The sequence below is a fragment of the Papaver somniferum genome, chromosome 3 (genome assembly GCF_003573695.1).
Source record: "Papaver somniferum cultivar HN1 chromosome 3, ASM357369v1, whole genome shotgun sequence".
NCBI lineage: Eukaryota > Viridiplantae > Streptophyta > Magnoliopsida > Ranunculales > Papaveraceae > Papaver > Papaver somniferum.
The window spans coordinates 81,092,555-81,109,408 of NC_039360.1; positions in this window are offsets into that span (position 1 = coordinate 81,092,555).

The window sequence follows — 16,854 nt, forward strand, 5'->3', positions numbered from 1 at the left end:
AAAGTGTAATTTATTTTTGACGCCTACGACAGCGATCAATAAGGTTTTTAATGAGACAACAAAAACACTAAAGATACAACTTCGGTTGAGTTTATTCTTCTCCTTACAAGTATTCGGGTTTTAGTACGAAGTATTTTTCCTGACACTATTCTACATAGGAGAAGAATCCTGACAAGCGATGCCATTTCAGAAGCTCAAATGTCTTTCTCCTTTGACCAGTTTTTCATCAAAAGATATTTTCTGGAAAGGTTTTGACAAAGCAGTTAGTTTACAATGGTGGTCATCCAAGAGGGAGTGTTGTAGGAATGTTATTGGTGGTATGGTTGACCACCCCCATGTGTCTCTATGCATGGGAAACTTTCTTCTTATGATAGACACATGTAATACTTCTTTTATGTTACTGTACACATGTACTCCTACCTTGTCTTCATCTCATGTATTTAAAGAATAAATGTTAGTGAGAAAACACACCTGATTTCTCTTCCTCTCTTTCATACTTTGTCTCATTTATGTTTTGTCTCTTATTTTGTCTACCACTCTAAACAAAAATATATATATATATATATATATATATATAATTCACATGATGCTTGTCTAATGGACAAAGATGTCTAACTTAATTGGCCTTAGGTTTATGAACTGTGCATATGATTACTTACCGCAAACGGTAATCAAGCATGGTATGACACCAAATTTTGGTGACTAGAGTAGTGATACAGAAACCGTAAACCATCATCCTTAAACGATTTTATTCTTTTCTTTTTATAAAAGAAATAAGAGAAAAAAAAAAAGAGAATCAAACTTATCGTAAAATTTGATTATGCACTGCATGTAATAGCAAATCAAAAAAATCAATCACATCGTTTAAGACAAAAAAAAACTATTACTAAAAGTGAGTAAAACACATGCTTGTGCCTTCGTTGTACATCTCAACAATGATATATTTTATTGTTAAGTTTTGTATAAAATAAAGCAGAATGTTAAGTTTAACTATAATATTTGAATGAAATAATAGTTAATATTTGATGTATTCAACAAAAACTTTTTACTATATACATGATATTCAAATGAGAAACAAAAAATTCATATTATTAATCAATCATATATAATTTTAAATATGACAAGTATTGCTACAATATGAACAAGAACCTTCTTTAGTTAATAAGGATAATCTAATATTAATACGATGAACATGATACATTTCTTTCTTTTTTTGTTACGAACTGTTTGATTACAAAACTGATGTAAAGTGTACAATGATTAACAAATAAGAGAACTATATGGTGTGATTACAGCGAATCAATATACGATAGAAAAAATTAAAAGTATTTTGTTTTCATATACATTATATCATATGATTTATGAGACAACGTTAAAAGTTAGCTCATATAAGCTTAGATGTAAAGAAAAAAAGTTGAACCTAATTAAGAAATAAAATAAAATAAGAATTTTGTTTTACGAAAATAAAGAAAATTACGGGTTATATTCTAAAATAACAAAAGAATTAGATAAATCGATTGTAAGAAATAAATTTCTTGCTGATAAGGTGGTATGAAATACAAAATAGAGGAAAGTAAATGAAAATAAGAAGAATGAACTTTATTCATGTGTGTTAAGCCATTATATTTAAGGATAGAAGACTTAGTATGTAGGAGAAATCAGAAACGGGGGTTACTTCTTCATGTCGATACTTGTGGCACTCTGTGAAGTTTGTTGGTTATAAATGATTGGAATGACGGTAAAAGTTGTGAAAACTTTTGCATGGATATTTATATCTTCATAGTAAGTGGTGAGAATTCGAACACTAATTAAAAGAAAAATCTTTTTTGTTCATACTTGTCTGCACAATATCTTGGGTAACTGACTCACTTGGTTTTGATCAGTTAGTAAAGCCTAAAACCTTTCTAGCCTATCATATACTGTAAGCTTAAGCCTAAAACCTTCTATTATTTCTAAACAATTCATTTTGCAATCGGTTTAACCAATACGCAATACTATTGGTTTTTGATTATTTATTTGTTTACCAGGCACTGAAAGATAGATTCATGACTACACTGGGACACAAAGTAAAAGAAGTCGAGCAAAACATCACAACAGCGTAAGTTTTTATGTCAAATAATAAGTCCTTGTGATAATTTATACTTGCAGTTGGTTGTATCCGAGTTACATGTATTTTCGTTATGAACTTATCAGATTTGATAAAAAGATTGCCAAACTGAATGAGACTGAAGCTTCCAAAAGGAACGAGATGATGCTAAGTTGTTGGTTGTCGATTTCGGATCACGCTTTGCTAGCATAAAGAGGGGAAGAGACGATCTTATGAAGCAAGGGGAGACAGCCACAGACAACATTAAGACCAAGCTCAACTTTTTTGGGTTTCTTGTAGGACTGCTGATAAACATCACTATGACTTATATATCCCCAGAAATATATTGGATGATGATATAGTATTCGTATCATTCATGTTGGTAGTAACGTTAACACGGCATGGGGTTCCGCGGTAGACTTGTGGAGGATTCACCAAGGACTACTATTACTAAAGTCTTTGGAAGCACGGTGATATGTGTACTGGGACGACTTTGAGAAGAAGAAAGTTCCAACTCTCGATCTCACTGAAATGGGAGGACTTTTTTCTTCAAAGATGGAAGAAGTTAAGTGTACTTGTACAAACTGTAAGCCTGAAGAAGTGCCAACTGGAAATGGGATTTTCTTCAAAAGCAAACATTTCTTTAAAGAACCATTTGTGCTCCGACTGGTGAGAGGTATCTCCTTTAATACCTGTTTGATACTGGTATGTTCAATTGTATTCCAGGTTTTGGTGCCAGTTCAGCTGATCATCTCGCCTACTGAATTCTGTAGGCTTTCCCTCTTTTCCTCTTTTATTCTTTTATTTCTTTCTTTTTCTTGTATAGCAGATTTACTTTATCTTACGTACTAATCGCTTGTAGAAGCTCACAGAGGCAATTCCACCGCCAGTTGCATCGCCAATGCAACCAATGCAGTCGTCAATTCAACCTTCCTATCATACAATTCCAATAGGCGCCTTGGTCCTTTGAGTTAACTTATCAGGTAAACTTCAACAACATCATTCCTTCCAAATGTAAGCTTTCGATGTTTATTCCTAACTATAACATGATCTTGTTAAGAACATCAAGAACGAGATTACAAGTAATAAAAACTACATTCGAATATTCCTTTGAGAAGAGAGTTGGGATATCGAAAAAAGTTTCAAATGCATGTAGAGATCCGATTAGATCGAAAAGAGGATGGTGATTGGAATAAGATCCCACCATTTGATAGATATTCATGGAAACTATGCAAAAAAAAGGATCTTATTGAACAGTTTCGGTCTTAAAAGCCATAATAATGGATATTCAGAGTGTTACTGTATAAAAGACATTACAGTAATGGTATGTTGAACTCTTTTTCCCTTTATCGAGGTTACTTTTTCCTACAAGGTTTCTTACTCGACAAGGTTTTTAATGAGACAATAAAGCAGAATGTTAAGTTAAACTACAATATTTGAATGAAATAATAGTTAATATTTGATGTATTCAACAAAAACTTTTTACTATATATATATGATATTCAAATGAGCAAGAAAAACTTCATATTATTAACCAATCATATATAATTTTAAATATGACAAGTCTTGCTACAATATGAGCAAGAACCTTCTTTAGTTAAGGATAATCTAATATTAATACGATGAACATGATGCTTTTTAAAAAATTTACGAACTGTTTGATTACAAAAACTGATGCAAGGTGTACAAATGATTAACAAATAAGAAAACGATACGGTGTGATTACAACGAATCAATGTACGATAGAAAAAATTAAAAGTATTTTGTTTTCATATACATTATATCATATGATTTACGAGACAACGTTAAAAGTTATCTCATATAAGTTTAGATGTAAAGAAAAAAAGTTGAACCTAATTAAAAAATAAAATAAAATAAAATAAGGATTTTGTTTTACAAAAATAAAGAAAACGATTGGTTATATTCTAAAATAACAAAAGAATCAGATAAATCGATCGTAAAAAATAAATTTCTTGCTGATAAGGTGGTATGAAATACAAAATAGACGAAAGTAAATGAAAAGAAGAAGAATGAACTTTATTCATGTGTGTTAAGCCATTATATGTAAGGATAGAAGACTTAGCGGGTAGGAGAAATCAGAAACGAGGGTTACTTCTTCATGTCGATACTTGTGGCACTCTGTGCAGTTTGTTGGTTATAAATGATTGGAACGACGGTAAAAGTTGTGAAAACTTTTGCGTAGAGATTTATATTTTTATAGTAAGTGGTAAGAATTCGAACATTAATTAAAAGAAAAATTGTTCATATTTGTCTGCACAATATCTTGGGTAACTGACTCACTTGGTTTTGATCGGTTAGTAAAGCCTAAAACCTTTTTAGCCTATCATCCACTGTAAGCTTAAGCCATATGAAGGTCATTAGCAAGGAAAGAAGAGTTGTGAAGGAAGAGATGTAAGGTCGTTTTTTTGTACAGTTTTTCTACACAACATCACTTATTTCTCATATTTATAGGGTACAGAACATGAAATTTTTTATTTTAAATCACCATGTCAATTACTTATTTACAATATAGTAAATGTTTCTTACTATATTGTTTTGGATTTTGCTGCATGTTTTCTTATTATTAAAGGTTTGCATTTCTTGCTGTTGATTATATTAAAAACGCTTGGTTGGTAATTTTTCTTAGATAAGAGTACCTCACACTCAGATTTCTTTTATTAACTATGGTGGTTCAAAATTTTCATTAAATAGAATTCAAGTCACGTACTTTATTTTACCTTGCATTTTTAGGGACGATCCTGAAAGAATTAAGGGAGACTAATAAGACAAAAATGTGTCATCCAAACCTAAAATGAAGTCACCCCTTATCTCAAATTTTTAAAAATGGATAATATGCCCTCCGTATTCGATAAATAATACTACAATCTGTAGTTAAATTTTATTTAATTAAGTTAGTGTTATAAAATTTTAATCGGTAGTTAAGGGGTATAATAATTCGTAGTTAATTTGTCAATCGGAAGATAAGGCATATATAGTTGGTGTTAGGATTTTTTTTTGAGTTATTTAGTTTTAGAGTTTTTAGTGGGAGAGAGAAGAAGAAGTGGAAGAAAACTATTTTTCTTAAATCAACAACAATCATGGATGGGTATGAAGAAGAAGGTGAAGAACATAATGTTGAAGGTTCACTACCGTTTAGAGAAGACGATTTGGGTATTTGTTGAATGATCTAAATTTTTGTGGAGAGGAAGCCCTAGACGACAATTTCATGGAAGAAAACAAAGAATCACACGAGATCGAAGTTAATAATGGATCAAACATACAAGTATTGTGTTAATAAACTCTAATACCCATTTTGTGTGTGTTTCTAAATAACAAAAAAAAAATTGCATGCGTTGAATGCCATGAACTTCCCAGAATCGGTAGATAATGGAGTACGATTATAAGTTACTGAGATATCAAATATCTACAATCGATAGTTTTGCGGACGTATAATACTACCAATTATGAAAAATCCCCAAACTGAAAGTTTTGACAGATGGTTTACCAGACTAAAATACTGTGATGTTGTCAGTATTAGACTCGCAATGCTCCACGTCCAATTTAAAATTGTCCCGTAAGTGATGCCAATGGTTCTCCTTGTATAAAACCGTGTTGTTGCATGATCCATGAGGCATTGTACATCACATAACCAGTGGGGTGCAACAACGGTCCAAAATAAATGGACAACTCAGACCGACCCTGCTAAACGTCCACTGGCTTGGTCTTTCTTGTAAGGATCAAAGCATACCTCAGAGGCCTTCATCGAGTCTAATTTCTCCCTCAAACGAATCAACTGTTGCTTGATAAGTACGTAAGTGCTACATTTTATGCCCATATTCATATGAGCTAGGACTTAATATTTTGGCTAACAACACTATTTTAGTGCTTTTACAGAAAGTACAAGTAATTCTGATTATCCGGGGCATCAACAACCTAAAGCACGAACTAAATAACGTTTGGGACGAAAATGACAAAATGGATAGTTGGCCTGATATTTGCATACATCAGCAGCATTCACAATCCGAGAGTGATACAAGGAAACAGAGGTTCTCTTTGTTAGATGCCAAACACATGAAAGTCCACTAAGTGCTAGGCAGTGTGGCGTGGCAAACTATGAGCCACATTTCTCATTACTTATCAAGAGAAGAAATCTTGTTTTGTTAGTCAAGCAGCTGCTGCTTTCTTTAGTCGCATGTGTTGTTGCCGAGAAGGAACTGGTGGAGATGGAAACTTCATGGTACGATAGTGGAGATGGGAGAAAAGATGAATTCTCATGTTGTGTTTAGACGGCGTTGTAAACAGAATGGGGTTTTGCTGTCGACCTCGAATGGCAAGATGGACTTGGGTGCTGATGCTGTTGGCTCAATGGAGATGCAGCAGCTTATGGAGTTTGGGAGTTCATACATGGACTGAAACAAGGTTCATCTAGAAAGTGAAATCAGTGTCGGAGTGATGTACTTCTTAGTGCGTTGAATCAAAAATGGAGTTGCATAGGTGCTGATCGAGAGAAAATTATTCTCACCCAGAAAGGGAATGAAGAGGAGCCGCTGCCATTGATATTTAGGAAGTGAGCTGGTGATTGTCCGGCCAATGAATATTGAATTGCTTAGCTGCCGCAATCGATGGCAGAATGTGTTGTGTGTGCCAAAGGCAGTAAACGGAGCAAGAAGATGAAGGAGCTTGGAGAAGAAGAACGAGTGTTGGCTAATGATTGTGTACTCATTCTTATAGAGAGCTCGGACACAAAGAAGATAAAAAATGGAGCGAGTCTGATCCAGTATGGAAGAAGGATATAAAACGACGGACGAAGTCAGGGTTCTGTATGTTGCTGAATTTTTATATTAGAGCCAGTGCACGAGCTGTTGCTACTGGTGGCTAGAAGGACAGTATATGGGAAGTAAAACTGCAATCAGGTCAACTGGAGCTGTTCGCAAGAAGTGAAGCTTTGGTCAGTGAAGTCACGGAATAGAATGGAGGCTAGATGGACCGGATGGTTTGGGCCCATTGGGCAGTGTAATTGCTAGGTCTTAATTTGATTTCTGGCAACACTTGCATATAAACAAAAGAACACTAATTTTGGGCATGCCTAAAACTTTCAAGGCATACAAAGGACTAGTCCTAACTTGGGTGACCTTATAAGGGGTGGGGTGGTTCAATTACCTATATGCTCTTAAATTCTCTAAATTACTACTAATCTATCCCTATCCCTAATACAAAAACCTATAATCAATAAACCAAAATCAATTTCATATCCCTAACCCCTTCTTCTTCCTCCTCCACAACAGCCGAACCCTTCTTCTTCCTTTTTTTTTCATCGTATCATCGCGGAAATTTAATCGTCCATTCGTGAAAATTTAGTCGAGATTAAACTCATCTATATAATGGTTCGCCGTAAGCCAGTATCTCGTTCTAATCGAGGGATTGAACAACCCATTGAAGAAGAAGAAGAAGATTTAGAGAGTGAAGAAGAAACTCAAAGTCAACCACAAAATCAACCGGAAGAAGAGATTGAAGAAGAACCAACTCCACAAATGAGAATAAGAAGGTTAGTTTTACAAACCCATCTCGTATTTGATGTTTTTGATTGGTTTGATTGATTTAATTCGTCAAAATCATGTTTCTGCGGCGGTTACAGGGTATGGTTCGGCGCAAAAGAAATCTTAGATGTGCGCCGAGCTGTTCTTGAAACTGAACCCTGAAAGTGCATTTGAACGGCTCGGCGTATATCTGAAATCCGTTTTGAGCCGAACTTGGTGACACATAGACTTATACTTAGGATCGGCTTATTCGATGGTGTTAGTTTTGTGCCGAATATGTTTTGTGAATTTCAGAAATTTTGCATGTGCGTAGGATCGGCTTGTATGGTAGTATTAGTTTTGTGACGAATAATTGTTGTTTGAATTTTCTGAATTTTCGCATGTGTATAGGATCGGCTCATATGGTAGTACTAGTTTTGTGCCGAATAAATGTTTGAATTCATAAGTCTAGATTCGGCTTATTCGATAGTATTAGGGTTGCGCCGAATATCATTGTTAAAATTTCATAAATTTTACTAGTGTGTAGGATCGGCTTATTTATATGATATCATGTTGCGCCGAATACATGTTTGAGTTCATAATCATAGATTCGGCTTATTCGACGGTATCGGTTGTGAGCCGAATATATAGGATCGGATAATAATTTTGCATGTGCGTAGGATCGGCTTGTATGGTAGTATTAATTTTGTGCCGAATAATTGTTGTTTGAATTTCAGAATTTTTGCATGTGCTTAGGATCGGCTTGTATGGTTGTATTAGTTTTGCGCCGAATAAAGGTTTCGATTCATAAGTCTAGATTCAGCTTATTCGATAGTATTAGTGTTGCGCCGAATATTATTGTTAAAATTTCATAAATTTTACAAGTGTGTAGGATCGGCTTATTTATATTATATCATGTTGCGCTGAATACATGTTTGAGTTCATAATCATAGATTCGGCTTATTCGACGGTATCGGTTGTGAGCCGAATATATGGGATCGGCTTATAATTGTTTTGTGGTATGAGCCGATCCACTCTCTGTGTAAGCTAATAAAAATTTCAAGACATGATTCAGCTCATATGTGTTATTTCGGGTAAGCCGAGCCTTCTTATTTTCTTACAAGTTTTTGGCTTTCCAAATCTCTTTGTTGTTCGAATTAGTCTTATAACTTTCATACTTGTGTCAGGACCAATGCAGCTACAAAGAGGAAGAAGATGGAGATAACACCTTCTACTTCTAAAACTCCCGATCCTAGAGGAGGAGGTAAGAAAAAATTGGGAGCGGGAGGTAGAGGAGGAACTTTAGAAGAAGTAAGAATTGAAAGACAAGTAAGAATTGAAAGACAAGAAGAATGAATAGCTGAAGATGAAGAAGTTTATGATAATCAAGAAGTTCATCAAGAAACACAACCCCAAGGAAAACCCAAGAAAGACAAGAAAGGTAAGAAGGTGGCAGAACCCGAGAAAGAGAAGAACGATGATGATCGACGGATCACTGGTTTACACATTCCTGATGAAGATGACGTAATTACACCTCGATCAGATGGTTTGCCTCATGGTCTTCCGGAAGATGGAGGAAATCTGTTGATTGGTTATGCCGATTCTTGGGCGAAGAGAATTTATGAGACTCCTGATCACAACCGTGCAGTCCGAGTATTGAGACACCAGAGGGCAGCGGAATGGAGTCTTGATGAAGAGGTTCCTGAGGTGATTGCTTACGTACAAGCCAGTGTTTTATGGCCTGCTATCAATTATGGACATAAGGAATATGATAGTGTGTCGGCCTCTGCATTTACCGAGCGCTTTTGTCCAGAAACTTACACATTTCAATTACCTATTGGAGAGATGTCAATCACTCCTGATGATGCTAGTAAGATTACAGGTCTTAAAGCAAGGGGTGTAAGTGTGGATGCTGGTTTTTATGACATGAGTTGGGATGAGCTATACAATTTGTACCTGGAATGCCTTGGTTGGGGTTCAATGAAAACTGAGTTGGAGTTTTGTCGATCAGTTAAAGATGTCGATACCGTTTTCATACCAGGTGGCAGAAATAAGAAGAATAAGAAGATCAAGTTGACTAACTTGAAAAGGGAGTTTGAGAACACAAAGGAAAGAGTCACACAAGGTTTGTTGATAATGGATCCCGTCAAAGTGAAGCAAACCGGAACTGCCTACTTGCTTTATACTCTTGGTAGAGACATCTTTCCCGACACTACCAGAAACAAGGTAAATGCTAATTATCTCCAATTGGTAAAGAATCTTGAAACTTGTAACAAGTTTGCTTGGGGAACGTCTACGCTCGTTTACCTGCTGGACCAACTTGCCACCGCGTCTAGGTTGACAAGTACAAACATCGTAGGGAACTTCACTTTGCTCCAGGTAACTCTTGGGAGTTCATAGTATGGTTCGTCTTATAACCATAAAACCTTTTAAGCCGAAGTTTTTTCTTACTTGGTTCGGCTTATAATACTTGATCCATATAAGCCGAAAAGTTCTCTGAGTTTGCAAACTTTAGTCTTACTTTGATGTTTCCAAGTAAAACTTGTTTCTATCAATTCAATTCATTTGATTTTTTAATGTGGTTTTTTGGATGCAGGTGTGGATATATGACCATTTCCCAATTTTGAACTTGGCCAAAGTATTTGAGAAAGATGTCGATTATGTTGATACTGAGCCAACTGCAGCACGGTACGCGTACGAGGACTCCAAGAAAAGGAACAAAAATAAGTTGGTGGCAAGTTTGAGAGAGACGTTAGACTGTCTTGGTGTTGATGATGTCTCTTTTCAACCATATGAGAATTAAGATGAAGAAGATGAAGTTGTTGAAGATGAGGATATGCCGGTAGGTATGTATCACGGGCCATTGTGGTATCCCGGTGGTTATGTTATATACGATCCTAGGCGATTACTCTGTCAATTAGGATGTGTCCAAAAGGTTCCTTTGTTTGACGAGAAATTCAGGTTTTTACCAAAGAGTGGTAAGGGAACTAAAAGCACCACTTCATCTTGGGAACCAAAGTATGATCATGATCCCACCGTTGAGTTTTGGAATAATTTAGACAATCACACATTAGATGCGTCCAAGTTAACACCTTTACTTGATGATCCATGTGAAGAGGATCCGGGCTATATGGATTGGTATAACCAAATTTCTCATCCCTTCATTATCAATAAGAAAAGGCAAAAGATATCTGATAAGGGGAAGGCGAGGCCAATCAAGATCACCAAAAAGTCTACTTCCGAAGATGTAGTCAAGGCTTTCAAGGTTATGGTAAGAATGACTTCACTTTATACTGTTTTCATATATTAGTTATGGTAAAAATGTCTTCAACCTCATGGTTATAAGTTGTTCTCAAATGAAAAATAGGTTGCCGCGGGTAGGGAGATGTTGAAGAAAATGAAGGCCAAACTTGGTTGCAAAACAACAATGACCGTGGAAGAACAAAAATACCTCATCGACAAGTGGGATGCAATCATCAACAAAGGACAAGGACCCTAGGAACCCGAACAAAGGCCTACCACTAAGAGGTCTCGACAAGTTGGTGAAGGTACAAGCCAAGTTGGTGCTACCGTCCAACCCGGTAATGATGCGTCGGAAGATGAAGACCAAGGTGGAAGAAGAGGTGGTCGTGGAACTAAGAAGAGGGGTCGTGGTTAAATTCCCTTTTATGTACACTTTTATGGTACACTTTTTCTTAAGTTTTAAGTATACTTTTATGGTGTTGCAAACACCTTTGCTTTAAGGTGCTGAACTTTATTTTTAATGGTGCTGGGATTGGGTTATGGACACCGTCAATTTCATGTTTTAATGAATAGCTTAACAGTTATGTGCCGAGTTTACAGAGTTCGGCTTATCCTCTAATGTTAGTTACACGCCGAATCATTTGTCCTTCAAGTTCGGCGCATTCGATAATCACATTATGTGCCGAACTATGAACACTTACAGGTTTCGGCTTATACGATATCCTCAATATGTGCCGAACCGCGAACAATATTTTAACCCAAAAATTAACAAATTCATGTTCGGCTCAGACGATAATCATATTATGTGCCGAACCTTGAACATAAGAGGTTTCGGCTGATACGATATTCTCCATATGTGCCGAACCAGTAACAATATTTCAACCCAGAAATTAAAAAATTATGTTCGGCACATACGAATTTGGATATGTAAGCCGAATTAGTAATGATTCTATTCCTGGCTATTCAGGATGTTGTTCGGCTTTCTATGAAACTTTCATATAAGCCGAACTAGTGTCTAGCAAAAGGGTGGGAATTGGAAATTATAGGTTCGGCGCATGCAGTAAACAGATTCAGTAAGCCGAACCGTTCATCAATTGGTAGATTCGGCTCATAGATGTGAGCCGAACCTCAACCTGTTTCGCCGAACCATGATTCATAATCTAAGAAATCAGCCATTTGGGAATCATTGGTGTAGTTGATGTGTATTTTCCTAGGTTTTTTAGATGATATATGACCCTCTTCATCCTCCATTGAATCAAGAATTATAATTTTCTCACTTTCTCCTTCTCTTTCTCTCCTTCTTAACCAAACCAAAAATTTGATTTTTTTCCTCATATTTTTCATCTAAACAACTCTTATAATTCTGAAAATTATCTTAATATCTAAACAAAATATTTAATCACTAATCAAGATTATTAACACTAATACGTAAAGGGAAGATTTGCCATTAAAAAAAATTTGGGTTAAGGGGTTATCTGATTTTGCTATTCAACAACCTTTTTTGTCTTCATTCAGTATGCCTTGAAAGATTTTGGTATGTCCAATATTATGGTCAAACAAAAAGAGAACAACTTTCAAAGGGAGGCCAGCGGACGGAAGAATTTGGAGGGTTCTCTGTTAGTGACAGACAGAGACGGAGAGAAGCTTGGCAGCCGCTGAGGCGCGCATAAAAACAAGAGACGACGGAGACAACTTGGGTTTGATCATTCCTCTTTTGTTATCATTTTCATGGGTTTTAAGAAATCCATAGTTATGTATTACTAGATTGTTTTATAATTAGGGTTTTATGGAGAAAACTACTTTTAAGCATAGACCATTATGAAATAAATTTGAATTAATTTGGTATTAGGCTATGTGAATTGAATTTCGAGATCCAATAATCATGGTTTATTGATTTTATAAAAAATTTGTGTTGTTGCCTCACCGGCTTTGTATGATACAAAAGCCTAAATGCATAAACCTATGTAGTTTTACAATTTTTTTTTGTTATAGTATTTGATAATCCATGCTTAAGTTAAATCATTTAATGGGTTATGCTTAGACGAGGCAAATAACAATTGTGAACCTACGAATTATCTTTTCAATAATTTTCTTGTCATTGTAGTTTGATAGGCCATACTTGGAATACTTTGATGGCTTATACTTAGGAGATGCAAGTCATATTAGAGAAAGTTATACCAATAATAAGTGTTGCAATTGAACAAAGATATAGACTCATATTTGGAATTCGAATTCTTTTCGGTACTCAATTAGAAATAGTATTGGAATCCGTTGACCCTGGTTATAGCGCTCTCGCTTATCGTTTTCATTTTGGTTTAGTTAAGTTTTATATTTTCATTCTCATTCTAAAAATCCAAAAACATCATTGTCGGTTAATTTATTAGAGATATTGGTTACAGTATTTCCGCCGCTTCTCGTGGGAACGACCCGTACTTTCCCCTGTCTACTAGTTAGACACCGTGCGATTACGGTTTATATAAATAGATATCTCCGGATCCCATCAATTTTTGTTAACGGTCCTTGAATGGTTATTAGTGAACTTGTACTTTGTTCCTCTCGCCGTACCTTTCTGCCACTCCGGGTTCTCTTCTCCCAATTCCAGGATAGGGTAGCGGTCATAGATCCATGTTTACATAAATATTAAACCAATTATTAGAAATTGATTCTTAAATTAGAGGAAAAAAACATAACGATCAATGGATGAATAGAGTTGAGAAAATACCTGTAATAGACTCACGTTCCCGGCAATTTGGCTAGTTCTAAAGCTTGACACCTTTCTCAACTCTTTCATCAAGAATGCTTGGCATGTCGTGCCCCAAGAGTAATCGACGACCTTATCTAGAGGATGCAATAGTTGTAGAAGGTTGGCATCTACTCGGTTTCCACTAGCATTGGGGAAAATAACACATCACAATACACATAGAGATATGTGGTGGCCACGACATCCACTTCGGCATCAGTTAACGGTCCTGCTTTTCTTTCTCGGATGTGCCTCTGAACATTTTCATTAAATGACCCCTGTTGAACTGTCTAGTTTTGTAACTAAATCACCTGTTGAACTTAGTGTATGATGTCTCTTTATCCTTACCAAAACACTTCTGACACAAATCATAAAGTTGTACCCAACTTAACTGCTTTGTGTAGTTAAACTCGACAACTACACCATGGTCATTGAGACTAAGAAATGCTTCACATCATCCGGAGTAATCATCATCTCCCCAAACGGCATATGAAAGGTGTCAGTCTCGGGATACAATCTCTCCACAAAAGCCAATATCGCGACCCGATCATGTCCCAACATTGAATTCTCGGCACCAATAGATAACCCCGAGTTGTTAATAATTTTCTTGAGCCTTTCACATTCTTTATATACATGCCAATCTTTCATTTTCGTTGGCACGGCTGTGGGTTTGAGTAGACTAGTCGCATCGAAATTATACTATTAAACACTCAACACATTATAAAATAAATAGAGTAGTCCTTAATAGTATTCAAATAAAACGACAACATGTTAATAAAAAAATATGATTATTACCTCGGTTTCGTAGATTTCTTTGGCCACGAGTCTTTGTATAAAAACAACAACAATTCTCCTCCATCTCTCGGTAGCCCCGTGATTTCTTCTTCAAATTCCGTCTTCTTCAAGGAAATGAGTACAAGGTGTGATGCTTTCTTCGCGATTGGCTTCCTTGTAACTCAACCTTCTCCTTGTGTACTATTTGGTTGTCCTTCTTCTTGTACTTTAATTTCTGAAACACTTGGTCGAATTTCATCTTGGACTCTAACTTGTGGATCGCTTGATTCTATTCCTTTTTGAGTTCCATCAGTGCTTGAATTTCCTTGGCCACTCCTTTATCTCTGTGCACCAGCAGTTATTTCGTTACCCCCTTCGCAACGAGGCCCTAAAATAACTGTATCTTGAGCGACTTTCTTACCTTACTAATCCCTAAACAACAAAATAAAGAAACAATCGGTTCGTAAGAATACGTTTACTAACTACATAATCGTTTATAGCCTCAAGCGGCTTACACTAGTACTAGGCTTTACAAGGAATACCCTCAAACTACCTAAAAAATTCTGAAATCTGAATTTGATATTCCTAGCCGTCTGCACACTGACAGTGGCGATGACGCCATCTTTGCTCACTCGGAACTTTCTTGGCTAGTCACATCTCTACGTAAAGTAGTATGTATACATCAAACAGGTCCTAGAATTAGATACCTAAAAAAAGGAAATTCATAAATTCCAAACAAGATAAACATAGAAAAAATTAAGGAAAATAAAATAAAAACAAAGATTCCGAGAAAAACTTAATCCTACTAAAACAAGGATCGTTTCTGTTGGTAAATAAAATTCTACTCCATATTTACTCTCCGTTTCCTTTTCTGTTTCTTCTTTTTTTTTTTTCCCAGTTTAGTTAAGCAAGGGAAAATTGTATAATAATAGACAAAGAGGAGCGTATAAAGGGTTATATTTTGACATGATAGTGGAGATTTTTTTCAAAACTACCACCGAAATTCTCTTAAAAAAGCGTTTTCATATTTTAACCTTTTCTCATCTCTGCAACTCGGTTATATTATCAGGTAATGATCATTCTGTAGTCGAGCATCTACATGGTTCTTAATTGAACTTGTGCTTAATTGCCAAATCTTTGTGGGGAGTACGACTGTGGAACATTATAGGGGTTATCTTGTATCTTTATAAACTCCTTGATGAATGCATTTAGTTTCGGCTATATGATTGCATCTAAAAAAGTTGATATGTACTTTTCTTTTGGTCATGAAGTATCTCTATGGAAATTTCATTAGGATCCCACTAACTTTCGTACCTTTGCCAATTTTATTTACAAAAAGGGAGAAAATTAATGTGTAGTTCACACTACAAATACATATGGTTTTCGGATCATTATGTAAGGGGGAGTGGTTTTCATGTGAGATGAAGTATTGACTAAGGGGGAGTGATATATATCACCATAGTATTGTTGTCAAAGTTGTGATACAATTGAACTTTGATACTGTGTAATAATACTATGACACAGTATAACAATGATTGAGAGTTATTGTTTTCTCATTGTTATAGCTACGGATATTCAACAACGATGATGTTGAATTGAATACCTTTAGAATCATTGGAGTACTTGGAAGTGACGAAGATTTCGAGTAATGTAGAAGAACCAAGGAGATCAAGCATTTGGATGAGAAGTTACAAAGTTTATTTATTTTGTATTCCATATGGATTGATAGTTTTTTCACTAAAATTGACAAAAGGGGAGATTGTTAGAGCACTGCTCGGTCGAACTCGCAAGCGTTGCTATCTCAAGCTTGTTTGTCAAGTTTAGTTTCCAAAACTATAAGTCTTGATTTATAGTCTACTTATAGCTAAGTCTCGGATTAGGATAGTAAGTGTAGTTGAGCCTTAGACTCCATGCGTTCATCATGTGAAGACGAAGAACTACTCAAGGAACTTGTGGAACTTCATCAACAAAAGTTATGTGAAGACTTGAACTTATCTATCACTCAAAATTATATCTATTATATCTCCTATTTTGAGACAAAAGTCGTATTGCTAAATAGACTTCGATTATATACATTTGATATTTCGAGCCGAGTTTATCTCGCTTATCTATTTCTCAAAATATGTGTTGGTAAGCTTTTGCTTTGTCCAAGTTCATCTTTACTCGTGACGAAAGTCATGTTGATTATTTCAATAACTTGAAAATCGCTTTGATGAAAAATAATTTGTGAATAATAACTATATAACATCCTCTAAGAAAGTTTCAATGATTGACATGAGAGTTTAGAACATGTAACCATCTTTGGATATAAACATAGGGTGTTCTCACATTTGTGTAAAAGTCCAAAATCGGGAACCCAAAGTATGCGTACCCGTACGTATACCGGCGGTTGTTGGAAATCCGGGCGAGTATGCGTACCCGTACGCATACTGGCGGAAAGTTCACGTCCGTGAATTTCTGCTGGAGTTTGAAAGTGAAAAAAAAACTCAATCTGG